The sequence below is a fragment of the Mastacembelus armatus genome, chromosome 17, assembly GCF_900324485.2.
Source record: "Mastacembelus armatus chromosome 17, fMasArm1.2, whole genome shotgun sequence".
Lineage (NCBI taxonomy): Eukaryota > Metazoa > Chordata > Actinopteri > Synbranchiformes > Mastacembelidae > Mastacembelus > Mastacembelus armatus.
The window spans coordinates 18,466,730-18,494,031 of NC_046649.1; the positions used below are offsets into that span (position 1 = coordinate 18,466,730).

At 39.6% G+C, this 27,302-nt stretch overlaps 1 protein-coding gene across 5 annotated transcripts in view; it reads right to left on the minus strand.

Annotated features, from left to right (window-relative positions):
- The window catches only part of LOC113133878 (receptor-type tyrosine-protein phosphatase F), a 156,794-nt gene that overhangs the window by 103,666 nt on the left and 25,826 nt on the right, over positions 1–27,302 (minus strand). For 4 of the 5 annotated variants that reach the window (XM_026312884.1, XM_026312882.1, XM_026312883.1 and 1 more), the window contains exon 1: positions 14,254–14,582. The exons of the other annotated variant lie outside the window; for it this stretch is intronic. The gene's annotated coding sequence lies outside the window, so the exon portion shown is untranslated. Of the gene's footprint in view, positions 1–14,253; positions 14,583–27,302 lie in introns of those variants that run through there. 5 annotated transcript variants of the gene reach the window in all.

Consider the following 27,302-nt stretch of genomic DNA (forward strand, 5'->3'; position numbering starts at 1 on the left):
ATGGTAAGGATAAATATCTCTCTTTTGATGTAATTAAAGCAGTATCTCCAAAGAACTTAAAAAATGCACTAAAATGAGAAAAGTTTTAAAGTAAGTCTACTTTTGTCTTCAAGGGCTCCCTGACAATGACTCTGTACAAAGCTTTAACAAGAGGCCCATTTGAATTGAATTGAAACCGTTCTCAGCTCGTCTGTTCAGTCTCACTGCCCAGTTTAGAGTGGTGGACTGAACAATACTGATTGCTGATATTCGTGAAAAGAGAAAGAGGGGCGCTCGCAACGTGGTATATCTTCAGGCTTGCTGGGTGGCCGGTCAGCTTTAGTCTATTCAGTTGAGCTAAATAAGTTAGTGTCAGGAACACAATGCCTCCAGTATCTGTGGAAAAAAAACTTTCCATTCTTAAGCCTATGGAGGTGTTGAACAGTCCATTACTCATGAGGCTAATTTCAATATGTGTGGAAACAGTGAAAAAGTGCACACATCCAACGCCTCTACAACCATCACGTAGAGATCCCTGCAAAGCAAGAATGAGTTGGGTTTTTTTCCATCTGAACTCTGATTTAACATCTTTTGACAAGTGACTTGGCAAAGGAAAAGAGAGGCATGGCTGAGTAAAATGATGTGAAGGAATGTTTGTGAGTCACCTGGTGCCTCACCTGGGCAAAGTTTCAGACAGGTATCACTAATGATTAACCATTTGTCACTTACATGTATGTTCCCTCTGGGCATTCATGTCTACTAAATGAATTTCTGATGCAACACATCTTGCATCCAAGGTATTTCCAAACCCTGTGCACAGCCAACAGCATCTACCCCCAAAGAATATTGTAGCAAATAATATCTGTATCTCCTCCCCGCATGTAAATTTTTGAGAAAGACCCACAAGTGCAGCGAAAATGATTGTAAAACTGAGAAAAAAAGCTTCCTTTTGTGTCTTCATCTTTGCTGGTAATGAGAATGCAGTTCATTGTTGGTGTGTTAAGCTGTAGCAGTCAGTCAAACACATGCTCACAGTGCCAGAGAACTGGATCACACCCCTACCCTGCAACCAGAATTAAAGACATTTAGGCCCCATTTTTTATTTCAAGTTAATACCCCAAGTTAGCTTTGCAAAATGAGTCTAACTCACATCAAGTTTGTTGGCTGACAAATTTGTTTTGACACTCATTTTTATGTACGCCAGCACTGCGTTGGTTCATGTCGGCGGGTAGAGAGAGCGAGTGAGCCTGATAGAGTTGGCTACTCGCCGTGCTCCAAACCTTTGGCGGTGAAGGGATATCTTTCACAGCAGATGCCAGAGAGAGGCAGATGCTTTTCATCTTCAATGAGACAAATTCCTAGAGCGAGGTTTATTCTTTATTTATTTAGCTACTTATTTATCGCAGTGCAGCTTGGTGCCTCCCAGCTGCACACAAATACTATGGGACAACACTTGCCACCATGTGCATTGGTGGCAAGTGGCGGTGGTGGTAGTGAGGGAAGGACAGGGCATCAGTGTGGAAACGGTGCAGGATGATCCAAAATCATCTTAGCAAGTGTCTCTGCACACAGGGAGACACTGTTTGCCGCTATGTGGGAGAACAAGAGAAAAACAGTAATAACAAGTAGGGGTGGATGTCTGCCCTTGTGAGATTGTATGCAAATCCTACAGTCTTGGTAAGATTGAATTCTATAGTCTGGTTTTTGTGTGTGAGTAGGAGAGAAAGAGTTAGCCCTGCATAATTATGGCTAAAAAGATCATACAGATTGTTGCACCAGAAATTGAGATGCTAATTAATAATCACAACAATTAGCGAGGATGAATTTGGGAGCTAAATTATTTTACCTCTAGGATGATCTAAATTAATACAGTTTGAATTAGCAATCACAAACTAAATTAATGCTTCATAAAACAGTATGCCACAACATATCCCCATATTTCAAAGTGTGTAACAGTAAGAGTAACATTGCAGCATTCTAGACAACACTGTTTGGACTGACATTGCCTTTTTGTCAGCCATTTTTTGTGATTGAATTTTGTCACTAATGACTAGTGACTGACTGGGGCTATATTAACCAGCGTAAAGTTAGCACAAGTTAAGTTAAAAATAGGTATACTGTGTTTACGCCATTAGCTGATTACCCATGATAGGGTGTCCCAGTATATGAAAATAATAAATGAGGCAGTGTCAAACATTTGTTGGTTCTCTCCACTTCATTATCACTTATAATATGGACATGCATTGAAGAAACAAAAGGGAGGCTGTGTTTAACAAATTCAATCCTCATGCTTCCTGGGCTGCATAGCTGCTACTAAGGAACAACCATTCACAACAGCCCCACTGAATTCATTACTTTGAATTACTCCACCAAATTTGAGATGTAGGCAGTGATTCAGAGGTCTGCAACCAGGGTATATACAATTTATAGCACAGCCAGGGGTCTGTCCAATTTGTCAAGATGTCAAAATTTTATATATACATATATAAAATTAACGTAACGCAACTGGACTGATGAAGCCACCTGGATGGGTGGTGAAACGTTTCAGCCTTAAAACTGATAGCCCAGTTGCCGTGACTATATATAGATACATGCACAGAGAGAGGATTCTATGGCAGCAATATTTTATCTAAATACAAATACACTACGAAAGGAAGGAGAAGGCTACTGGATCAATACAGGAGTAGAAATACCCCTAATAGACCAGCCACTCATCAGCGCATCCACCCTCTAAGTACTTCAGGAAGAAGCTTTGGAGTTTTGAGTGTCTGGGGAGTTTTCTCAGTAATGCAGACCATGACATATACAGTATATATACACTGCATAATAGGCATAAGTCTAAGAGGTTTAGTGAAGTAATTAACAGGGAACAATGGAATGTGAACATCTCATACAGTCAGCTGTGGAGGACAAAAAGGCTTTTGTGTGAGTTCAGTGGGAGAGGGACTATTTAACAAAAATACACACATCTTGTTTGCTTGTTTGCTGCCTACATCAGGTGCCTGTCACTCAACTTATGACCCCCTGTGTGTGTGGTAAGGGAGTGCCCACCCATGCAATAATAGTAGTCTACAAACAGACAATGGAAGACACATCTGTGCAGAAAGAGCAAAGAGGCTGAGAAAACGCTGCTATTATAATAACTATTGGTAGCGTCTCTGCTCTCCCTCGTTTCCATCCCTCCTACTCATGTTCTCTCCCTTTCTCCGTCTTCGTTTAATGGGTCATCCTGAGCAGGAGGAGGCAGCTGAGATATATGGCTAGCAGCGTGGGGCGCTAATCATGGCCATCTCTGGAGGTGATAAACCCAGAGTGGAGAGGTTTGTGTTGGCACAGCCTGCAACAGCTCCATAAACACAGTTACAAGCTGAATTTCAGCAACAGTGTTTTGGCCCCTGATTAGTTTTCCATGTTCTAGGTTTACCCTCATGAGTCTGTGTTCCTTTTTTACCTCAGCGGTGAACACACACACGCACACCACAAGGCCCCAGGAGAATTACTACAAGCTGGTGAGCCCCATATTGTAAAATGAAAGGGTAAAGTAACCAAATTAGGTTTTACCTCCAACTCCAAAACCCTTGCTGTAGCCACAGATTTGATGGTGCATGTCTTCTTTACAGGGCTGCGACAAGGCCATGAATTGAAATTCACCTAACAAAGGGTAATGTCCTGTGACCTGGTGAGTTTTACAGCACTTCCGTTTACAAGCTGATTCCACAGAGTTAATTGTTAACTTTTTGTTAACTGTTTACTGCCTTGAAGAAGACAGAGTGAAGAACGCTTATAACAGACAACTGCACTTTCTTAAGTTGAGCAACAGAAAGCAGAAAGCACCGATTACGCTGACCTACAATGTAAGCACTCGGGTAATAAATCACATGAATGAAGTGTCTGCCTCTGTGGATGACTAAAGGAAATCCATCAAGTAGTTAATTTAGGACACATCAATAATTAAGTATAATTCTACAGGCATGTGAAATGTATGCACACATTTAGAATGTGAGACACAGTCACTATGACGCACTGTGATCTAATCTGTGACACACGAGGGTTGGACCTAATGCACCAGTCTTCTGTCCCGACACAGGCCCCAACTTGCCTTTCAACAGAACGTAAAGCCCATCAGATTTTGGCTTCATCCATATGATACAATGTCGATTGGCATTTAGTCTGGTTGAGCGAACATTTAACAAAACTTGAGCACCTCCATAAATTGCCACTGTAGCCGGGATTTACAGTCACCTCTGGGGGGCTACCAATCTTTTCAGCTGCAAATCAATCTGGGAATGAAAGGTGATCTGTATTACACTGATATGTATTACGCGGAGTAGAAGAGACCATACCAGAGTGCCACTTCAATTTGAATTTATTGGAGAGTGATTATTGGCGTTGTTGAGCTGCAGAGCATGGAGAAAATGGCTTGCGTTACAAAGTGCTGGGCAAAGGGCCTGCAATAAATCAAAAAACAGACATTTATCAAATAAAAGAAATGCTGTGTATACCTGGACCAGTGTGTGTGAAACTGTTTTCTGTGAAGTAGCAACAGTATTCAGAGATATATTTATAAAATACAAACCATCTTAGCTTGAAAATTATGATGGAATAGTTTTAAAAGTGTCACTAATACACAGAGTTTATTCATTTCGCTTCATCACTGTCTAAATTAATTTGACATTTTATTGCATTTTAATTGTAGGAATTACCATTATTATGATTACTGTTATATAAAAAATGTTTGTTATTATTTAGGCCAATCTGTAATTCATTAAAACTAGGGCATAATTAAAACTAATGCAAAATGTCAAAAATAACAAAGCCTTGTATTCAGCTCAGGGTCTCTAAAAATCTATGCAGCCAATAGCCTCGCTTAGTTCAAAGATTGAAATATATATATATATATTTGTGCTTGTTTACATTTAAGAGAGTTGTACAAATGACTTGCTGCATAATTAAGAATGTTTCTGGGTTATGGCCAAACATTAAATTAGCAATATAAACTGTGATACATTCTCACTAGCAGATGCACATATATATCAAAAGGAAATTTACACTGTCAAGCAAGAAAGATGAGCTAAGACGTCACCACTTGACAGTTTGCTTGTGGACAGATGGCGCGATAAAATGACTAGGCAGGCAGCACAGAAGGCAAGAACTCCCCCTTTCACACTACGCAGAGGACTTCAACCCCACCCCCTGGGCAGAAAGCCTCATCTCCGCCAGTAAAAGACAAACAGAACGAAGGCATGTGAGCAGGAAGACTGGCAAATACAGAGCTCCATAGATCAATATCTGGCCAAACAAAGGCAGTTGTTCAGGCTCAGCTCAATCCTCGGATCTATCATGAACGGATTTTTAGCAATGGGAAAGAGTTGAAATTAAGCTACAGGGGAACTACAATAAGGCACTGAAAATGCAGAACATAATACAAACTAAAAACACACTATAAGTGTGTTTTCTCAAATAAAATGCCCAAATTGGACAGAAACCTTCACTGTGCCTTTAAGTTTAAGTGGATATATTTTGTAAAGGTGGCGTCGAGGTGAGAATCTGGGGCCTAACTTTGTACAGGAACACAGGAGAGGGCTTTAGAGAGCTTTATCCTATTCAGCAGGTGTCTGCCCTGTTCTAAATGAATTACTTCTACCCAGTCAGTGCTTAGGGTAGGGGGGAGGGTATTGTAAATCAGCTTGGTGTCAGGCCAGATTAGTAACTGTAACGGCCTGTGCAGGAAGCTCTTTGGCTAGCAAGGACCCTCCAGAGGCCAACATGAGAAAGAAGCTGTGGCCTCAATGACAGAGCAGCAGCACTGTTAATTGTTTGCCATAATACTTTGCAATAGGGTTGGTCTGCATGAGGCTGTATACTGTGAGACCAGCAGAGACTTTTTCTATACCCTTCTCATCACTTTAATATATCTTGTCATGGTAGAAAATGTTGCAAATCAATGAGCTTTAAAGCAACAATGTATTTGCAGCATTTTTTGATAATTTGATCTGATTTGTCAAGCATTTAATTTACCGGATTAACCAAAACCAAGCTCCATATGTGAGTTTCTCACATATGGAGCTACTGTGACATTTTGACGGAAATTAGGATTTGGCTGTTCACACAAAATTCAAATAAGCCAGGGACTAATATTTAAAAAAAAAAAAAGATGATGACTCATGGGCACTTGGTGGATGGTCTGTGCTTGTCCGGCTGTAATATTAAAAGCTGCAAATTATCTTCTTGTATTTGTTTGTCAAATCCACTTCTGAGAAACTTATCTCAACAACAATATTTCCTTACAGTATAGAACCACTGACCACAGAGGTGCGTACATGACACAAAATGAATCGTTTATTCTATACTGAAGGGACTGGGGCTTGTTTATCTTGAGTTAAAGCTGTATGTAACAGTATATTGACGCAATGGTTTTACTGCTACCTTATAATAGAGCATGTAAAAGATACAGGGAAAACATTCACCTATGGTCCAAGGTACAGAAGAACAACCCCAGTGTTGACACAGGGAAGGGTTAGACTAACTCAGGGAGGGCAGGGAATAGCACCTCCTATAAAATCAAGTGTTTATGGTGGGAAACAGAAATGTTGTACCTGATGGTGTTTGAGGCAAACCATAAGGTTCTATTTAGAAAGGAGGAAGGCACACAAACATGACATTCTGAAACAAAAAATCTACATGTTACACAAAGTAAAGCCAAGACTGGTCTATCTGAAACAGTTAAGTCCAAACAGATTTTACATGGGTTAGTTGCCATTGCAAATGTGGAAAAAGATGATCCCCAAGGTCCTCATCCAACTGCTTTCCTGCCTTCGATTCCAGACGGCTTCTCTGTCCTGTCTAACTAGTGAAAAAAAGGTTGATTCTAATAAGCTATTCTATCTTTCTGTCAGTCTGTGTTTCTCTCATCCCCCTGTTTCCTCCTTTTCCTCGGTCATGTCTCCTTCTCTGTCTCTTTCTCTCTGTCTGAGCTATGAGCCAGTCTGTTGGAACAGATGGAACCATATATCCCCATCGCTCTCCGGAGGCCAGAGGATTTAAAATGTAAAAGAGATGAGTGCGAAATAGGCAGGGGGCAGCTGATAAAGGGCAAGAGAAGCAGAGAGTCTCAACTCAGACCATATTCATTAAACAAGTACAGTACTCCTAAAAAAACACTATCACTGTTCAATAGAGCGACTACTAACCTGGCATGTTTGAATAATCATTTAAATGAAGTATTAGGAAAATTTGCCTAATGCTGTGCTTCCTGTTTCTCAAACATGTGAACAAGTACTTTTCTTTATATCAATGTAAAGTAAATGTCTTTGCACATAGCAAGAATAATTTTAAATCTGAAAAACAGGTAAGAATCATATGACAAAAGAACTTTTGATGGGCATTTTGGTTAGTTTGAAATTATATAGACTGATACAAACACACTTCATCAGTACTGTACCCTAGCCCTAAAAACAGACTTAACACTAGTCAAGTTTAATACACCAGCTGAATGTTGACAGGTTTAAACTAACATGAATTAATTAGAACGCTACTCCTGAGGTTTTCTCATTAAGTTGCATTATCCAGAAATATGGTGCCAGACCTGCTTCCTCTATACCTCACCTCAGGCCACCTTTCAGGTAATGAGAAAGTATATGGGCACTGTATCTGTCGTCTGGGAGAAGATTCTACTTCGTCCTCAATCTCCTGGTGGCAGGTTGACAGTCAGGAAGAGTGAAGAACAACAGGTGGATGAGGGTGTGAACAGTACAATTGATTACCAGCTGACTAGCAAGGTCCATTATACTGACAGGCCGGAGCCACAACACGACGACCTGCATTCCACCAACTCCCTCATTACCGCCTATGAATCTCTCAGTGGGACCAATCTCTCTCCACCATGCTCTCCCTCTCCTTGTTCTCGCTTGCTTTCTCTCTACAGTACATTTCTTTGGCAAAAGCATAGGACTGAATTTCACTCTGTCAAACTGATGGAAGTGTTTTAAAAGAGGCAAACGCCACATTTAAGTCTCTGCACTTAACTTTTTGCACAAGGCAAGCAGTGTATACAGAACAAAGACAAGAAGTAAGACTGTTCGTCAGTGCAATGTTCTTCAAAAAAAAAAAAGCAGCCTAAATGTACATTTAAGCCTGTGCTATCTTAAAGAAATTTTGACTGTCTGCAAGGGAAAACATATGCCATATTAAACATTTCTCCCATTACCCTGTCTTTCAGCTATACTATCTCTTCTACATGTCCCTTTTCCCCCAGCACTATCCCTCGAGTTATTCTGAAATCCTTATTCCCTGAAAGACTTATTTATACGCTCAACTCTACCCCACCCTCTCCCTCACAGTTCAGCTGCAGATAGGATTTACCTGCAGCTCAGACAGCCTCCAGACTATCAATTACCACCAGTGTAGAGTCACTGTTGTGTAGCTTGGCTAACAAGACATATGCATAAGACACACATTCAGCACACACACACACAAAGATATTTTGGCCACATCCAGTCAGAGAAAGTCTAGTTCAACTGTGAGTCATAAGTTTTACTGACTAATCAGACAGTTCAGAATCCACTTTATAAACAGATCTAGACTACAGCTTTCCCAGTTTTCTTAAATGCCAGTACATATACATTCAATCAAGTAAATTATTATTTAGATCAAGTGTTCTATGAATGTGTTCTATGAATGTACATTATAAGTAAAGATCTTCAGAAAACAAATCAGAACAAAAAAAAAAAAAGGTCACTTCAGGCTTGGTGAATAAAAATGAATAAGAATCTGAAATATCACAGAACTAGTGCTATCATCAAACTTTTTATAACTAATATACTGTAAGTTGTCACCTGTAAGTAGAGTGAAAAGTGTAGTGCTTGCACTTGTTAACATGATTACAGAAGTCAAAAATGCACAAAGTCCATTTGTATATTCATGATGTTTGTCTGATCTGTGGTCTGCTGAAAACAGAGATCTCACCAAATTCTTCTGGACAGGACCTTTCACTGTCTGACAACGATTAGACTGAACACCAGGCTGTTACACATACAGCAAGACATGTAGGGACAGGACCTGTCACTCACCCCACCAGATCCACTCTGACACCTAAAGTGCCACTGTCAGGTCCACAAATGAAAAGCCATCACTGCCAATGTTGCAGTCATCAAGCTGAAGTCATTCCATAGACTGGTAAAAATGCTATCTTGCCAGGTCTTGTTGAACTTGGTTGAGTATGTTTGAGCTCAAGGCATCAGTTGTGATTCCAAAGCTTGGGATTTTGTTAACGCTCCATCACTGGAGGTGAGCAAACATACAGGGAAGAGAAACAGGCACAGACTAACACTTCCAAATAAAACACTTGTGAGGCCTGTAATCAAGCAATTTTCTGTCTGTGTAAGTCTGTGAAGAATGATCTGACGAAGTGAATTCCTTTGAAGTGAGCCATAGTGTCTAGCTGCAGCAGTAGCACAGTGATTATTATAGCAGATTCAGGTCAAAAAGCTAACGAATGTGCATGAACAATGGACTGTATGGAAACTGTAAAACACAGACATTACCATCAAACCACTATTCTCCTAAAAGACAGAGCAGGAGGATTTTCTTCATGCTTTAAACAGCATGTGCAAAAATGTACTATACATTATTTACCTCATACATAAAATTAGATCACCTTACCAGTGGGTTTAAAGGCATTTCTGTGGTTTAAATATTCATCTTGGCACTTAGTGTTGAGTTTCCTTACAGGAGATGCACAGGGGCTTTCCTATGAACTATAAAGGGGGAACTGGTTATTCCTCTCCTTCCCTTTTTCTTAACCAGTCCTCCTGTCTGACTGTCAGCCAAGGCAGCCAAGTCTCCCATGTTTACTAATGTAGAAGCAACCCCTTTATCAGGGAAGAGATTTGTAGGGAAGAGGCAGGGGATTAGCCATCAAATTACCAGGCAGACAGCATCCCCGCTCCAGGGTTGTGAAGCAGTAATCTCTGAGGCTGAAGGGGGAGATCCAGATAAAGGTTTGGGATTGGTGCTGTGGACCCACAAACTCCAAGCTGTGCATAAGTAAAATATGAAAGTGTGTTTCAGGGGAACTATTTTTTCTTAGACCTTCCCTCTTCCCCTTTTCTGTGGTGACTACTTTAGGGCCAGATTCCATTATAATGTTTATCCCATGTTGGTGGGCTACATGGTATCATTACAGAGCCCAACAACCACACAGTGCAAGACTTGATAGGGGAAAGCTCTCAAACAGGAATGCTGTAGCTAGGCAGGGCTGGTGGAATTAGATTTCAGTGGCCTTGCCCATGGTTCTTACATTGTCACCCTGCTGCCCTCCCTTAAACAAGCAGTGCTCTCCTCAGAGAATACCCCCAGGACACAGGAATGTTTCATCAACGCCTCAGCCCCCAGCATCCTTACAGGGCCACAGTGGGCCAACAGGCGCTGCTCAGGCAGGCTATAAATAAGTCAGGCATTATAATGAAAGCAAATGAATCTCCATCCATCTTCCCGAAACAAGCCAGGGACCTCAGAGTTCTGCAGGAGGAAAACTCATTGCCTGTGTTTGAGGATGAACTGCGAGATGAACAAAAGCCAAGTGTTATACTGACACTGAATACATTTTACTGTTAAAGATGCAACACATCTGCTGTACTCGCAAATGCTACAACTGCATGAGTATGTCCAATACTGTGTATTAGCTACCAAGACTGAAAACTTGTTATTCCATTACGTGATGATAGTGAGAGGCCAATCCCACGTGTATGAGATCAGCAGCAGTGGACTGTTAAAGAAGTCATAATTTTGGAGGAAGTGACAGGAGGGCTGATAAAGTAGTCGAGCAAAATGTCGAGTTAGAGCCAAACATTTGAAGAAATTGGGAAGCTGATCAAAAAAGCAGCAGAGGGATAAATCAGTCACATGATTATACTCCCAGAACCAAGCATCAAATAAATCAAGTCTTTATTCACTTTTATTTGTTTTACTGCAGTGCAAAACATCAGTTATCCCCTGATGCTCAAGAGCAAGATAAAGCTATGACCTTTAATTCTCTTTAATGGTAAAAAAAAAAACCAACAATCTGACCTTGTTTTCTCCTGAAAAAAAAAAAGCCATATAGGATATATGATATTAGCAGTGCACAATAGTGTAATTCACTGATACTATTTGATGGAAATAAACAACAGAACAACACAGTGTTCAACACAGCAACAAAAAACAGCTTAAAGAATGGCAGATCTTATATTTATCATGGCCACAGTATGTATCCAACCTGCATCACTGCACATTTCATATTCACAAGCATAAGCTTTGGCCTTGTCATACATCCAGAGTACAAAAAATGCAGTTGCCCCTGAAAATGGATGCTGTTTCAATCAATGTGGAGGATAATGGGATGATGTGGAATTGAAATGAGTTTTGTGCAAGGGGGGAAATGTCCTCTCTGACAAAGCGGATTTGTGTTCCCATTGAGAAACCCATGGCTATAATGCACAGAGCTAAGGTTTAAATGGAAGGTGCAGGGCTATGAACACAAAATACACCCATAGCAAGGTATAACTTGGCATAAAATGTAAATACACTGAAAATGCAGAACAGAACACATACTGTAAAAAAGAGCATAGAGAGAAGGGAGATAGATATAATCCAAGCCTGAGCACTAGGGTGCACTTGTTTTCGATTCACTTTAAAGGGACAATAAGCTAAGCTGCATTGTCAGAGATAGTAAGCTTTTACAGGGTTTTTACATTCATCCCTAATTGGCAACAAAAATAACATTGCCATACTTAAAAATAAACCTGTCTGCTTATTCGGATACGATCGCATGTCAAAAACTTAACGTGTTTAGCAAGCCTGTGCAGATGTCAAAGCACTAGCACAGACCTAGTTCAATCAAAAGAGCTCTCTGCTTGGGGCAGCTGAGGTAAAGCGCTCTTGTCAAAACACTAGTGATTTTAGTGGTAAAGAAGCTATTTTTTTCCTAAACCTTCTCCTCAGCACCTGTCACAATGAATGAGGGACTATCTGCAAGAAAGAAGTGTCACAACTGAGACCAGAAAGTGACTATCAGCACAGCTAACACAGCACAGGCGCTGAACGCTGATTGACATGGCACATTAGGCAGAATGTATCAGGCACACTCACCCCTCACTGCATAAACATGTTATTTAGCATGGAACAGAAGACCGACAATTAGGCCTTGTCATCATAAAACAACTACTCATGACCTTGTCACCATCAGGCAGCAACTCCTGACACAAAATGAAAAATCCCTCCTACACTGGTACTTTAATGTCTGAAACCAAAACAGCACAACAATGTAGATTTTACAACAAAGCTCTGAACACCAGCACCCTAACACAAGCAAGTAGGCTTTCTGTCTATTTACAGAATGTGTCATAGACAAATGGCTGGCTTCACTGACACAATTGCCTTGGCAGACATTGATCTGTGATTGTAAGTAACCTCTTTCATGTCCCATTTGGGACAAGAGTGATTAAGCAGATCCATCATGCGTCAACAGGCCATTACACATCACCCAATTCAACTATGATGAGAAATCAAGTTCTATGGAAAAATCCATACGCTCAGGCCATAATTACTTTTAAGAAATCCAGTGGGGAGAGAGATGGAGTGATTGACTGTTCCGCACAGGGTAATTTATGCAAAAGGAAACACCTTAGCTAAAGCAGTCATTAAAGTGGAAGATATTTTGTATGTTTGGTCAGGGAATCTAATTAAGGAGCGGTGGCACACAAATGGCCACAGTTATTTCCTCAGGTCACATCCTAGACATCTTTTAATGCTTCTCTGGAACATTTCTGGTGACGAAGTGACTGAATTAGAATTGTAGACGTGGAATGAAGGGTCAGTGGCCTGCATGGTGGAGGTGAAGGAGGACGACCTATAGGTCACCTAGTGTGGCTCTGTTTGAACAAATCACCATGGCGGACAGTTGTTTGTCTTGTTTATACTACTGAGCTGGACAGACTTTTCCACAGTAGGCTTCATCTTGAGTTTGCTTCAAGGTATTTTTTTCAAGACCAATGGTGAGTTCTACAGAGAGAGTTGCACAACCAAATCATTAACATGAAAATTTCCAAAATACACCAAGAGTGCAACAAAGAGCAAAAACATGAAGCTCCCATTGCAGTAAGACAGACCCCTGGGGGGAATCTACTCATTTCAAAGGCCAAGCTCAAAGACACTGACATCTTGGATACACAGTATTCACTGATAGTTGAGGACAGCTTTGACAGAAAAGATCAGGTTGCAAAAACAATATTTTTCCCACTGACTCCAGTTCGTTGTATTGAGTAACAAATGCACTGTGCAACTACTGCCATGTTTATTGTAACCAAGAACAAGATGAAGTCAGGCCAAAAACAAAATTTTTTCTTATGAATATATAAAAAAGCAACAAAAGTTTAAAGACAAGAAGGGGCACATAGAGCTTGTTACCCTTTGGCAAAACTAAGGTACAAAAAGTGTCTTGAGTCAAGTCTTTCAGAAAAAATGTCTCTCAACTATAATATGTTGACATGATAAAAGAAAAAACATTCTAAAATTATACATTACATTATCCAAGGAATATCTAACAGGTTAAACATTTGCTAAAATTCATAATTTGTGACTTCCTAAAGTTCCAAGCTAGAGTTATCTGGGATTTCAAAGCTTTTCAGTGTCGCCTTCCAACTGGAATTTTTGTCGTTGAAACTTTACACTCCAGATTACTCAGAGAGATAGACAACTGGAAAAACAGGTTGTTTGGCCTAAGTGTAGGCCTAATGCAGTAGAACGGCAGGGAGCCTCACCTTAGTAGCGGTAGCTAAGGGACCTTCTATGGCCCTTCTATTCAAAGTCCTCTGAATACGTAGGGGAGGGTTCGCACCAGACAGGGCAATTTGCCAGAGAGTCAGCCAATAGAGTTAAGCCAAGACAAGGTTAAACCATTGTTTTGGCTTAACAAGCAAGAGTGAGCAAGGACAAAAGACAAGAGAACAAAAGAATAGTAAGAAAATACCTGACCATTGAAGTGTAACACATCAACTTATTTAGTTACTTTTACTGAGGAAGTTGAAATAGGTAAATCCCAAGATGAAAGATAACATGCTGGTGCAGGGATATACAGACAGAGAAAGTTCAATGTCCAGAGAGCTCAGCCAGTTTAAAAAAAATAGTGCAAAAAAATAAAAATGAAATTCTCATTTGTTTCCCTGTTTAAGAAGTAACTACTTCTGTGTTCTTTACTGATATGTTGCAACAATCCTATAGAGCAAGTTTCACACTTACCTATGCATGTCAGTTAGGTCCACTTATAAATAAAACCTTCTTATTCCTTTCTGCTGTGAGGTACTTATTCCAGAGAGAGAGAGAAAGAGAGAGAGCGAGAGAGAGTATCCAAATCCTAGAAAAGAAAATCCAGTGGTATCCACGAAAGAGTATCCCTGCACAATGTTTTATAAAAAGAGTGTATGAGAGAAAGTAGTCTCCAGTTCCTGCTCAGTTATTCCATTCGCAGTGTTTCATTAAACCAACTGTCTTTTGGTGCCCAAGCAATATGTTTCCAGCTGTGGCTATAGCGCAATGTGGTTTGGGGAGAGATCCTTCAGAGGCAGAGTTGGTTCACACACTGAGCGGGTGTTCATGGACTGCCCGGGAGAAGCCAAGCCCACCATATGATGTCACTGGTGTCAAATTTCACTGTGAAGAGGGAGGAGGCTGCAGAGCCTTACCTTTCTGAATCCTGACCAATGACAGACAATGTTTTCAGTGCACCTGCAGATAGAAAAATAAAAGGTTCCAGGTACACGTGACGTTATGTATTTCTGCAGCTTAGAGACTCTGTTATTGCTTATCGATTGGCCACCCTCAAGGGACACAATGTGTGACCTAATAGAAGCTCAAATGGTGTCTTATCACAGACCTGAGAACAGGCTATCTGACAAGTCCAAGATCCCTGATTCTACTTTTAATGAAAATCCTGCATGTATTTCAAAATCAATTTGCCATGTCATTATCACCAAAACTCAAAGTGTGACCTTGAAACATACAAGCATTCCCAGGGGATTGTGCCAATATAACACATCCACTAACATGTTTTTTGGATAATGAAACTGTTTCAAAAATAATTCGGCCTTTCTACCCCTTTCTAAAGAAGGGGAAAGAAAAAAAATATGCAAAATCCTCATTCTTAAATCAGCAAGGCGTTGAACATACACACACAACTCTCAAACACACTGGCTCTCTCCCTTTGGTCAAACTCTGCTAGCCACGGAGCTAATCATCCACAACAGATGTTCAGAAATGTTCAGTCGGATTTATGACGCAGCTCAGAGGAACAGCGAAGTCAGCCTCTGGTGCTGTTTTTCTCTTCCGTCCTACAAGGACAAGGGATTGCACTGAGAAAGGATGTCAGCACAACCATTCTCTTCCCCAAATATTCCCCCTGCTCTCTGAGATTCACCATCCAAGACGGCAGTGCCTTAATAGATCACAGAGCCTCGGGGACCTTGGGGAGAGGTTTGCTCATTTATCCCAATACTACTGTGTGGACTTGACTCATCCAGCAGGGCTTTAACTATGTTTTGCCCCCTTTTTTAACAAAAATATATCAGTGGCATTGCTGATGCAGCAAGCCCTGACCAAGACAAATGTTTTCAGATAAGGCCATACATAATATAAGGTTTAGATTAATATTTAAAGTACACACAACAACTATATTATAATATGTTAATACTTCCTAAAAAGGTAAATAAACATTGAGAACTGTTGGCTACTGTGATTTGGATGAACAATCAGGGGGGTAATGCTGATACACTACAATACTTTAAAGAACATAACAAAAGATTCAGGTTCTAAAAAGCATTTTCTACTAAGCTGAATTGTTGAATTTCTTCTAGGCTCAAACTCTGCTGAAGGAAATGGCGAAAAGCGATGTGTTCTACATTTCACTTTGTTGTTAACAATGGCAGACAGTCAGATTTTACTGGAGGCTACAGATCTGTGCACACAACAGACTTTTGAGCAAGAGAAAGAACTGTTTTATCTTTAACTTTACTTCTAGTTTAGAACAAATGGGATTTGGGTCATCTGATTAAAAAGTAATTCAATTTGTACAGCCAAAAATATAAATATATTCCAGCTGTATGTGCAAGAATATTAATAAAAAAGGGAACTCCTACATGCCCCATGAATAAAAACTATGCCCAAATTTGCATCACAACTCTCTGCAAAGAGAACAAGAATTTGGACAATTTGGAAACCTCTCATCCTTTGCATACTCATGAGAGTTTGAAGGAACCTTCCCAAGAGTAATTATTACACCCACATACCCCTGAGGGAAGAAGAAAAAGTGTATTTGTGGGTATAAACAGTCTGCGCCAACTCAAATGTCACATTTATCTGTGATCAAATCCTTGAACAAATCAGAGAGCAGTAAAAAGCAGAAGTAAAGATTATCAGCTGGTGGTCTTAACAGCAGAGTGGGAGAGCAAATTAATTGTAAGCTACAGTAATGTAGTGTAGTGTGTCGGCTGCACAACATGAGACATTTCATCTCTTGTGTAATCTCGTTTTAGTGCAATGTAAAACTCAGACACAGATGGAAGTGAGCAGTAACCCCCTATGCAAGATTAAAAACGTTGCCTCAAGTGAGTGTTTGTAACTCAGTTTTAGGACTTATCTTTTGCTTCAACCCCCAACCCCCCCTCCCAAGAGCTTCAATAGAGTTGGAAACACCCCCTACCTAGTCTGAGAATTTATAACACTGTGACAGGGACCCATCCCCCACTCATTCCATTAGTCTGACAAAAGGCTGACAACCTCTTTAGTCTAAAGGAGCCACTATCTCCCTGACTTAAGCCAGTCTGCTAACAATACCCAGTTAATAGAATCTAGCTAAATTTTGCAAAATCAATGTTTCTGGCTTTACAAGCTTCATTTTGCTGCATGTACAAAATCAGTTGTGCAACACCAGGGTTATCTGCAGGTGAAGAGCACTTGGATTAAGTTAGACACCTGAGCTTCTCTGTGGAAGCTACAGTCATCATCTGATGGAAAATTCTGCTGGCTGCTGAAGGATGGGATAAATCACACTGGCCCTAGGCTTTATCAATATAACTGTCTGCCCCGTCTAACAACTGCCAAACATTTTAACAAGGTTCAGCTTTGAGGTAAGAAAATAAGTTTCTTGGTCGAGGGTCAGAAGAGCATACAGCACTGAATGAATGATGTGTGTATTGAATGTACTGTATATGCTGCATTGCTATCTGTGCTGCTGGAACCACATCTTATTATGCGTTATCTATAATAATGAAATTATAAAAACATCCATTAAATGCCATTCAATATCCTCATTCAGAGGGGTCACTCATGAACTCAATTCTGGCTGCATGCCAGTGAAAAAATGCTGACCTGTGTTGTAAACAGTGTTCTGTGAAAGTCAGTGTGCCGCTGCTGATGGGCTCTTAAGACTTGCACTATGTCATCACATCCAAAAGCACAGCTGGGCAACACCTGTTAGCTTAGAAGTCCCAGTCCACTTCACACTTTAGTGAGGTTTACCTACAACTAATGTTGGTTAGCTAATTTATCTCCAGAATCCAGAAATGATCTCCAGAACCTCCAGTCATGCTGGGGCCTATATCACACATATGAATAACACCATTATTTACAAATGTGTTAAAGGTACAAATAATCAATGTGGAATTTAACCCCAGCCTATTACAGGATAAGTTACAGGGATAGCTCAGGCCATGCAGTGAGCATGTGGACCCATACATCTAAGATACCATATGTCAGTATATGTCATTTTCTTAGCACAAGCTACCAAATTATCATCCATTGCTTTCAAGCACAAAAACAGCAGCGCTCGCACTGAATATCTGGTAATTTTTAACATGGAAAGTAATGTATGTCAAACATTGTGCAAGCATCATACTTCTTCTCAATAGTCCAAACACCAAGAGCGTACTTTTGGCCCTGAATATTTCTTAGAACTGTCTGCAGATAACACTGGCTCCAGCACTGAGAGGGAAGGTGATGGCACATGGCAACAAGAGGTGTGAAAAAGACAAGGACAGCGGGAAACAGAGCACATAAAAACACAGATAAGATTGGCTTCACAGTGCTGACCTTCAGTGAATGCCGGCATGTGTACGTGCTTGTAGAGATATATGTCTCTGTGTAGAACGTGGATTTGTGTATGTGTGTCTGTATATTTGTCCATAGATGTGTGTGCCTGCATGCCCATACTGATTTTTTAGTTAAGCAAAGGGACAGTATAGAAAAAAAGAAATAAAACTAAGACGAGTGATAGAAATGAAGGCACATATTTTCCTGCTACTCGATGAAAATCAAAAACAACGAGCACTCTCCATTACACTCTGCTGCTGATGACTGGCGGGGCTTGCTCTCTAAGGGGAACAGCAGAGCATGCCGCAGAATGCATGAGACAAATCATTTTTATCTGGGACCCCGGCGGGTATTGACAAACCGGGGATGCATTTAGATAGCCCAATTAAAACGGGGAAATGAAGCAACATTGAGGCACTTTACAGCATTGTGCCCCCTCTCTACCCTCTGCCCCCCTGCGCTCCCTGAACCTCTCCACACACTGCCTTCCTTGCATTCTGCACTTGGCAAGGGGTATGTGGGTAGCACTTAAAGCAAAAAAGAAGTCGCCTTGAGGTGAAATATGAAATACAGAAGGCAGTAATGTTTGTGAAAGGTGCAGAGCTAGTGACTTAGCATCGTTTTTACTGTTAAATCTTGCATGCTTAATTTTTGCACAGTTCCCTTGGGGAGTAATAGTTGTGCCTCCAGCACTAAGTAGGTGGCAAGCCATACAACAGAGCCAAGACAGGAGACTTGGCTCTGTGCAACTACAAAGGGTATGTTGGCAATCAATGATATGGATGTCTTAGTGTCTGACCTTCAACGCTATTCGTTCCCTACTCTTCAGCCTGCATAGTTCAATTTACCTCTTTTCTCACCTGTCTCCATTTGTCTTCTGATCAGTGATCAGTTCCTTGGGATTCCTGTCTGGAGCATATTGGTACACCTTAGCACTGGCACACAACACAAATCTCTTAAATCTTTCCCTTAAAGTTACCATATTTTCCATATTTATATATGTTTTTATCTATTCAACATGGCTGTTTTTGCTAAAACCGACTTATATTCTGGTGTGATTTATAGTCTGGAAAATACGGTACTAAAAAAAAGTCATGAGAACTTCTGTGAATGTGAAGACTAACTGAGAAAGCAGCCTTGTAAGTTTCCCAATCAAGGAAAAGTCAGCGTGGACAAAGAGCAATGCTGGTGTGCTGTAACCAGCTGTTCAGCAGTGTTACATTTCACAGGCTAATGCCAACATACCCACAAAGACACAACCTATCTCTACAATGTATACTGTTCTGTATTTCTTCTGGAAAGTTTGTAAAACATTTTTTTTCATTCTATGTTTGACCCAGTAATTTTAAGAGAATAAAAATACACCACCCAATGGTAAAAATATGCAGACAGATTAACAACACAGTGTTACATTTTGGCTTTTTTCAGAGTTTCAGGTTGGGTTTTTATTCTAAAACAGGTATTCCTTCTGAGAGGAAAAATCAAGAGAGACCTGATGTCGATTCAAGCAGAAAGAGAAGAAACTTGCACACAAACACTGGGCAAGAATACAACCCAATAGGGGACACTACTTTCTGCAGTATTTTGGATGGAGTAAGTACACTCTGTACTGAGGAGACTTTGATAAATCTGAAAAACTTTCAGCAAGAGGTTCCTAATAAAAGCCTCACAGAGCAGTCTCTCCCAACCTGAGGAGACTATACTTTGTCTCTGACAAGACAACCTTCCAGATGCTTTCCCTCAATAAATTTCTGCCTCACACAGAGGATAAGGTGCTAGCACTCAAGAAGATAAGTAGTCTGACTCACTACAGTAAAAAGTGTCAACTGCTTTTCAAATGCACTAAGCTTTTTGGATGTTCAGTGTCAATATGTATTAGACTCCAGCCACACAAAAACAACATATGATTCTGTGTAGTGCTTCATTAAATTCACAGTTCTCACAAAAAATATTTTTCACATGTTCTAATAAAGCATTTTATTATTCTAATAGTTTCCCCCTGGCACACTGGAGAAACAACTTGGACACACAGGGATGCATTCAAAAACACAAACCAACTTCAGCATTGTTAATAGCTCTCATTAGGAAATCTCCCCAAGCTTTGCAACAGAGTGCATCACTTTGCAAGAATCAAAAGGAGGGGGACATGAAATTATTCTCTCTGTTGGGGAAGGCTGCTTCCACGGCTAAAAGGAAATAACCACAAATTATGAGCTAGCCTCTTGCTTGAATAACTGATAAGGGGCTGAGTGCTCATGGGTTAGGCTAGGAAGAAATAGTTTAATAGCTTGAAAAGATATCTAAATAGTCACATTACTGTACTGCTGTAATGTATAGCAAAAATCATGCAGCAGAAGCTCTAATGTAGATGAGGTTGCTATTCATAATATTTTGACTGTATCACATCTTTTCTTCACCTATATAGGGACTAATTATTTTAAAGTTAAAATACAACCAACAGACAGAGGTTTTCAGCTAACTAGTTTTTTAATGTTCCACTTTCAGCATCAATTAGGTTATTTAAAACCTCTAAACGTATGGCACATAAATATTGTGCCATTCATGCAAACTCAAACATGAAGAATGGATTCATGAGCACACGTATATGTCTGAACATGAACACATACACACAATTTCAACAGATGAAAAGCCTTTGAAATAAAAGAGGAATCCATCACTCATGCCATTTTGCATTTGCAGGGTCCCAACCTGCAACAATGGTTTGACAGACAGGTAAAGACCAAACAATGGCCACGTTATCATTCAACACCATAAAGAAAATAAAATGATACGTGTTCTATGAAAATTAATATTTAGTATCCAAGGTTATAATATTTAATAGCAGAAAATTAAAATAATGTTTACTTTCCTTTTATCTTCTTTTTAAATGCACAGTTTAACTAACTAGAATTATCTGTACCTAACGTAAGGCTGGATCTTTCATGCTTTAAACATTAAATGATAAGCATCAGGTGATGATTGCCCTGAAACTGTACTACATGGTGTTATTCATTACGCTCAATAAATAACTATATAACTGGCCAAAGATAAACAGTAATCTGAGCCTACCACAGCTTTAATGAAAATCTCAGTGCTTTTTTCTTCATTAACCATTCAGAGTGAGGAGTAACAAATGGACTTCAAACGACTGACTCAAAAGCTAGCCCAAAATAATTAAGGAAATGAAATATTCAACATAAAACTTCTTATTATAGCACCAGTGACTCATAAATTTATAAAGAAGAAATGAGTGGATTAATTTGAGTGCTAATGGAGAAGAAAGCTAGCCATTTCCCTTTCCTCCCATTCAACTTTATTTAACCTTTTAAGAGGTACACCTTCTATTACTTATGTCTGGGGTTTCTGGGGCATGATAGAGCAAACAAACTGGATCCAGGGCATTGGTATCTACTGTTATAAAAGAGGACTCTGTGGCTAAAGAAGTAGCCTGATAATGACAAAGATCTCTACTTAAATGCCCTCTCTGCTATTTTCACCTCTTGATAGGGAAGTTTTTCTAAATGTAGAAGTGCTAAAGCGCAGAGCACTTTAAGGTGGGAAAAAGGAAAAAAAAAAAAAAAAACACTGCACCTCAGGGACGGCTAAGCCTGTGGAAACCTAGACTAGGGAAAACACCTGCACTTTCCAACCTTACTTCTTACAGCAATTCAACTTCTAACCTCCAAGCTTCACACTTATTAAGGACTTTCTAAAAATTTCTTAGGCATATGTATCTTGATAGTTTTAAATCATTTCATTTTGTTTGTAATAGTATCAAAAAACAGAAAATACATTTCCACAAAATGTCTTTCTTTATAGTTTTGCCTTTCAGCACAATGTCTAAGCTTACTAAGACCTCTGAGACTCTGACAGTCAGCTTGGGCCTCTGTCAAGTTGCTCTAAGACACCAGTGGATCACGTGAGGGAAGCTAAGAAGTGACTTCAGGGATGTGAATCATAACCCACAGCCGAAATGAAAACAATGGCAACACTTATCCTGTGTTTAACATCAAAAGCAAAGGACTTAAATTTATGCATTTGATTCTTCAAATGATTTCTTAATCTCTGGTATACACGTTTGTTTATAGTCTGCCTTAATGATTTTTAAATCAAAATTAAACTGATTTATTCTTATCATGGGTTTTGTATAACTGAATGTTTAAAATGGGCATGGCAAAGGGATCAGCATTCCTCGAGTTACTAAATTCCATTTAGGCTCCCTGCTGTCTGTCTCCAGCACGGCATTAATGGGGCCACCATGCTGGTAAAACTGAAGCATCCTGGTATAACCCCCGTTCCCAGAGTAATCAAATATTTCAGGCTGAGGTCATACTATAGTTCACACTGTGGGTACTGCTAGCCAGTAAACACAACATGCCATGCATCATGATTGCAGGTCAGGCTTTAAGAGGTGCTGCATGGTTTAAAGTTAGACTGTCAAAAAAAGGTACGGCCCCTGCTGCTTCCGCAAGTCGATCTCTCTGCTCTGAACTGTGCAGCTGGTCCCATCGGACAGCCCCAAACTGAAATGGTAGGTGAACCGTGATATAACTTCCCCTAGCATCTCCTGATGCGTTTCTCCTGGTGTTCACCTAAGAAGAGGCTTCCCACTAGGAAAATGTTCAGATCACTTCTGATCTCTGTAATGAATTTTGCCATTCTGGTTATATCTGCCAATATTAAGAACAGTACGGCAGTGGACAAATGCCACCTCAGTGTCATATGTGCCAGTGACTGGGATTACACTTGTCATTTCAATGTGACCTTTGTGTTTCTACAAACCTGAAAACGCATCTGACCACGCTGATGCGTCCACGTGTGAACTCTACATACGGATTTATGAAGCAATCTGTCCCTTTAAATACAAATATTATTTAGACCTACACTGTGGCCAAAATTACATACATACATATTAATGACATCTGAGTGGCATGTATGTCAGTCCCCTGAAACACGTTTACTTTAACTTCACATGATAGCCTACACTGAAAATTCAAGCACAGACACAACAGGTGAGTTCTGCTTATAATAATGAAAACATGCTTCCCTCAAACATTCCACATTTATACATAGTAATTTACTGTAAATGTTTGTTTAGTTAGTATGTACTTTTTTTTTTTCAGACCCAATTTTAAGACCCACTTTAAAAGGTTTTAGAACAAAAGGGCAACTGGCTAACAAAGTTACACAGGAGAATTATTTTATTTTGGTCTTATTTGTCAGAGAGCATGATTTATGCTATTAATTAAATTATATTTACATCTAGGCTAGGTTCATGCTTCAGGGCTCAGTTGGCAAAACAATGCCATGCTACAGGACGCGTAGAACATTTCATGAGTTTTTAAAGGTCTTTCCAAATACATAATAGCAGCATGTAACAACAGTAATAGCAGCAACATCCCTGAAATAAATACTACCATTGTCCTACTTTGTCCTTCACCACAAACATGCATTGCCATAAACCTGGATTACCCCTCAGTATAATGTAAAAAACACCACAGACCTAGAGACTTGAAAACCTCAGCTAAATCTGAACATTATAACCTTCACACAGAGAGTATTTATTGCAGGGCTATTGTATCAGATTCAATTACACTCTGCAGGTGTTTAAGTTATTGTGTCCACCCCTTGTACATTACCGTGGTGATAAAAATGTATTCTGGGGGAAAATAACTCTTCTGGAAACCCTATGCCTAATTTTCTTGGGGAGAGGTTTTGAAATTGTGTCACCAGATGGCCAATACTTGTGGGCGGACAAGCCACCATGGCAGCAAAATATGTTCACTGCTGAATTAAACTAACCCTATGTCCCTAAAGTGACTATGCAAATTAGTCTACATGTCAAATACCCTAAACTAAATTGGCAATTTAAATCAAGTAGCTAAACAGTAACTAAAAATACAAGTGGGGGGATGAGAATAGTCTCTGGGGCATAAAATGACTCAAATTTTAAGCAGCAAGTTGGTTGGACACATCATATTTTAACAATTAAAACTGACAAGGGTGTCAGGGTAGCTTAATACTATTATTTAAACTACTATCTCATCCCATCTGGCCAGCTTGTTGACATCATACTGGGTTTTATTCTTTGTGTATTTTTTCAATCTCATATTGTTTAATGACATGTGAAGTGAAAATCCACATTCTCCCGTCTTGTGTGCTGATAGACACAAAATCCTGTAGTGGTTTCAGGATAGAACAGCACACAGGCTTCCATTTGCAAGAGCAAACAGGCCAGTAAAATCCAATCAATACACATTATTGCCTCAGTGCGGGCCAGGATTTGTAAGAAAACAAAGATCCAGTCTAAAGGGAAATCCTTTGAACTCCTTAACTTAAAATTTGAAACAAACATTTTCTGTTAACTCTACTACAAACATTTTATTCATAATTTATGTCAAATGGAGACCACACTATAATTTCCAAATATACTGTATTTGACTTTCCACAGGCACAGCACCCCAGCACCCCAGTTAAGATGAAAATAATCAGAGCAGACAAGAAATTACAAAAAACATGCTGTGACCTTTCAAGTCGGAGGGGAAAGGCTGTGTATACAATGTATAAAATGTGAGGGGACAGTAAAAAAAAATTCCCATCACAGAAATCGGAGTGTGACTAATGGGTGGTGAAAGAGCTGGTCTGTAACCTGAACTCCAAAATAATTTTGCCCAAGTCTCCATGGCCACTTTGGGGTAGCAGTGGGGGGTTTGACAAGGGGAACGGAGGACCACCTGCACACCCAGCAGAGCCAGCTCTGTACTGGCACCACCATTCGTTACGCTTTGGATTCCCATTACTTCAGAGTTACGTTGGCTGGGAAATCCATCTCCTGGTGTCAGGTTTATCAAACTTCTATGTAAACTGCAAAGGTGGAAAGGGGGAGAAGCACCACAGTATCACAAGAGGCCTGCAGTGGATAGAGATGTCTTCACTTAATGTGCAGGAAATCCAGTGTATCAAAGTATGCAGGCTAACCTGGCTCTGTTCTTGTGGTTCCTATGCTAACTTTACATATTAAATATCATAACACACTAACTTTAGAACAGTGTGAAGCCTAAAACAAAGGACTCCACATTCAACTTATAAGTAGTGGCATTGTATGCATGCAAACAATGCCTCAGCAAGCTTAGTGTCAGCCCTAATTTTAACAGGCGCTCAACGCACAGTGAAAGTTCCTAACCGAGGTAATATATGCTATATCTTACAGACCAGCATTTGCCAAGCCTGGACTGAATACCCAGCTGCTATTCAAACCGGCATTCAGGAAGACTGTGGCAAGGTGTGTAAGGCCTTTAACCTCCAACAGACCAGTCCCCATAAAATACTGTTTCTTGCTCAGTGTTGGAAAAAGGCACATTATCTATAATCGTCTAAGTAATTATATGGAAAATACTAAAGATTTGCTGAAACTGAATATCTTTTGAGATTTTAGGTTATTAATGAAAAACACCTAAGAGAGCCTTTTCTTATATAATAAAGCAGATATAACTTCATGTTAAAAGAATATTCCCAACTGGTTCCAAATTGTGAAATTAACATTTTATACTGAAAAGAGCAATGGTATCAGGTGTAAACATTTGTAGAACTTGGTATAAGCAAAGAGTTGCTGAAAAATGCCTGGTGTTTAAAAAAAATTCAAGAATAGGAGCAACACAGGTCTCCTGTTCGCAGAGACAGACATCCTTGAGACCTCTCCCTTCTACATGTTCCTCTGCATCAATAATACAGAGTGACATGCACAAGATACTCTCAAGGAGAGCCAGCCAGTCTGCATCACCAGAGTGCTTGCTGTGAAATAAACAAATTAGAACTGACAATCCTTGCGATGGTCCACACATTCCTGTGAACTGAAAACATCCTCATCTACTCTTTTCACCACCTATAGATTTTACACAGGATCCAGGTGGCTTTATTTTCCACAACAAAACACATAGCAGAGGCAAAACAAGCACCATTCCAAAGATTTAAAAACACTTTGGAGTTAAATGACAGTTCTTTGAACTTTAAGTGATAGCGGGTGTATTGGGTAAACTGCTATAAAATACATATCAGATGTACGGAGCATTTGGGGCAGCAGCACTGAGAATGTGAACTAGTAAATTATCTGTCAGGACTTGAAACTGATCTGGAAGAGCATAAAATTGTATTAGTTGTAGCTGTGGTGGGATTTTATAACAGAAGTGTGGGGAAAGAACCCATCTAATTGTACAAATAGAATTTTTGAGATCTTTCCCCACAAAATGTAAACATGTTGCAAAATATGAACAAATCTGACATATATGCAAATCATCACTTATAGAAAGACACCGTTGATGTCATTACATTCAATAACAAAAAACTAGTCAGCCGAGAAGCATTTGTCTGAACAAATGAACAATGACTGTAAAAAGATTTGCTATGTGACGTTAATTTGAAAAAATGAATCATAAAAACTATTTTGTCTTTTTCATTAGTGGCAGAATATTCTCGGAGGAGTTGATTCAATTACAAAGAAACTGTACATTTGTGAAATAACAGCAGATATCTGGGTCAGTTGTGAATCTGGACAAACACTTGAGGTATTAGATCCCTTGAGTTCAAACACATTAATTCAAGATTTGTCTTCTCCTGCTGATATTCCAACATTTTTCCTTGTAAAACTCAGCAGCATTTCAGATTAAAGCCTTTTCTGTTCTACACAGCCATTGATCATTCTGGAAACATATTTATAAACACCAACATACTTGTCAAATTGTGGTTTATCCAATTACAGCATGTGGCATCTTTGCTTTTTTCAGACACATACCTAATGTAATGTATTAAGTTCACTGACATTTTCAGGGGTTTTTTTATAGTTTACAAGTGGTGAAAATGTAAATTTTGGCAAACTCTGCGAGTCCAATTAAAGATGTTTCCCACATCACATGAAAGTCCAAAGTTTTAGGACTCTAGTTTCATTAGGATGCAAGAACCTGAGAATTGAAGGCTTAACAGAGATCAGCTGTCAGTCAATCCGAATTCTAATTGGCTTTGTGTTAAAGTGAAAAATTCAGATATGTAGAAGTCAAAATATTAGACCAATATTGTAGGTATGGAAAACAAGAAATAGAAGAAAAGAGTTGGTCATATAATGAATTTCTACAGCTTTGCTCTAAAGCTCCTAATTAGTTCAGACATTTTGCTTAGTAGCTTGGTCTTTTAGCCACAGCCCCTTGTAGCTAAAA